Source organism: Oncorhynchus mykiss, chromosome 3, assembly GCF_013265735.2.
Source record: "Oncorhynchus mykiss isolate Arlee chromosome 3, USDA_OmykA_1.1, whole genome shotgun sequence".
Lineage (NCBI taxonomy): Eukaryota > Metazoa > Chordata > Actinopteri > Salmoniformes > Salmonidae > Oncorhynchus > Oncorhynchus mykiss.
Window position 1 is genome coordinate 248,646 of NC_048567.1, and position 2,177 is coordinate 250,822.

Genomic DNA, 2,177 nt, shown 5'->3' on the forward strand with positions numbered 1-2,177 from the left:
CTAGTATAATAGTCCTCTAGTGTCTCTAGTATAATAATCCTCCTGTACCTCTAGTATAATAGTCCTCTAGTGTCTCTAGTATAATTGTCGTCTTGTACCTCTAGTATAATAGTCCTCTAGTGTCTCTAGTATAATAGTCCTCTAGTGTCTCTAGTATAATAGACCTCTAGTATCTCTAGTATAATAGTCCTCTAGTCTCTCTAGTTAAATAGTCCTCTAATGTCTCTAGTATGATAGTCCTCCTGTACCTCTAGTATAATAGTCCTCCTGTACCTCTAGAATAATAGTCCTCCTGTACCTCTAGTATAATAGTCGTCTAGTGTCTCTAGTATAATAGACCTCCTGTACCTCTAGTATAATAGTCCTCTAGTGTCTCTAGAATAACAGTCCTCTAGTGGCTCTAGTATAATAGTCCTCCTATACCTCTAGTATTATAGGCATCCTGTACCTCTAGTATAATAGTCCTCTAGTGTCTCTAGTATAATAGTCCTCCTGTACCTCTAGTATAATAGCCCTCTAATGTCTCTAGAATAATATTCCTCTAGTGGCTCTAGTATAATAGTCCTCCTATACCTCTAGTATAATAGTTCTCATGTACCTCTAAAATAATAGTCCTCTAGTGTCTCTAGAATAATAGTCCTCTAGTCTCTCTAGTATAATAGTCCTCTAGTGTCTCTAGAATAATAGTCCTCCTGTACGTCTAGTATAATAGTCCTCTAGTGTCTCTAGTGTAATAGTCATCTAGTGTCTCCAGTATAATAGTCCTCCTGTACCTCTAGTATAATAGTCCTCTAGTCTCTCCAGTATAATAGTCCTCTAGTGTCTCCATTATAATTGTCCTCCTGTACCTCTAGTATAATAGTCCTCCTGTACCTCTAGTATGATAGTCCTCCTGTACCGCTAGTATAATAGTTCTCTAGTGTCTTTAGTGTAATAGTCCTCTAGTGTCTCTAGTATAATAGTCCTCTAGTGTCTCTAGTATAATAGTCCTCTAGTGTCTCTAGTATAATAGTCCTCCTGTACCTCTAGAATAATAGTCCTCTAGTGTGTCTAGTATAATAGTCCTCCTGTACCTCTAGTATAATAGTCCTCTAGTGTCTCTAGTATAAAGTCCACTAGTCTCTCTAGTATAATAGTCCTCTAGTGTCTCTAGTATATTAGTCCTCCTGTAGCTCTAGTATAATATTCCTCCTTTACCTCTAGTATAATAGTCCTCCTGTACCTCTAGTATGATAGTCCTCTAGTGTCTCTAGTGAAATAGTCCACTAGTCTTTCTAGTATATAGTCCTCTAGTATCTCTAGAATAATAGTCACACAGTACCTCTAGTATAATAGTCCTCCTGTACCTATAATTAAATAGTCCTCCTATACCTCTAGTATAATAGTCCTCTAGTGTCTCTAGTATAATAGTCCTCTAGTGTCTCTAATATAATAGTCCTCTAGTCTCTCTAGTAGAATAGTCCTCTAGTGTCTCTAGTATAATAGTCCTCTAGTGTCTCTAGTATAATAGTCCTCTAGTGTCTCTAGTATAATAGTCCTCCTGTACCTCTAGAATAATAGTCCTACTGTACCTCTAGTATAATAGTCCTCCTGTACCTCTAGTATAATAGTCCTTTAGTGTCTCTAGTATCATAGTCCTCCTGTACCTCTAGAATAATAGTCCTCTAGTGTCTCTAGTATAATAGTCCTCTTGTACCTCTAGTATAATAGTCCTCCTGTACCTCTATTACAATAGTCCTCCTCCTCTTCTAGTTAAATAATTGTCTTTCTGTACCTCTAGTATAATAGTACTCTAGTGTCTCTAGTATATTAGTCCTCCTGTAGCTCTAGTATGATAGTCCTCCTGTACCTCCATTATAATAGTCCTCCTTTACCTCTAGAATAATAGTCCTCCAGTACCTCTAGTATAATAGTCCTCTAATGTCTCTAGTATAATAGTCCTCTAGTGTCTCTAGTATAATAGTCCTATAGTGTCTCTAGTATAATAGTCATCTTGTACCTCTAGTATAATAGTCCTCTAGTGTCTCTAGTATAATAGTCCTCTAGTGTCTCTAGTATAATAGACCTCTAGTATCTCTAGTATATTAGTCCTCTTGTCTCTCTAGTTAAATAGTCCTCTAATGTCTCTAGTATAATAGTCCTCCTGTACCTCTAGTATAATAGTCCTCATGTGCCTC

At 36.9% G+C, this 2,177-nt stretch overlaps 1 long non-coding RNA gene across 3 annotated transcripts; it reads right to left on the bottom strand.

The window, feature by feature from the left end:
• Positions 1-392: 392 nt before the first annotated feature.
• LOC118944729 lies at positions 393-1,903 on the bottom strand. 3 transcript variants are annotated; one of them, XR_005040023.1, is made up of 3 exons: positions 1,875-1,903; positions 849-1,721; positions 393-723 (listed from the first exon to the last, which is right to left on the bottom strand). It is a non-coding gene; the product is annotated as an uncharacterized LOC118944729 (long non-coding RNA). The 3 variants fall into 3 exon arrangements; XR_005040024.1 differs by lacking the exon at positions 1,875-1,903 and having other exon boundaries at positions 849-1,222; positions 1,322-1,868; XR_005040030.1 differs by lacking the exon at positions 1,875-1,903 and having other exon boundaries at positions 849-1,098; positions 1,198-1,868.
• Positions 1,904-2,177: the final 274 nt, after the last annotated feature.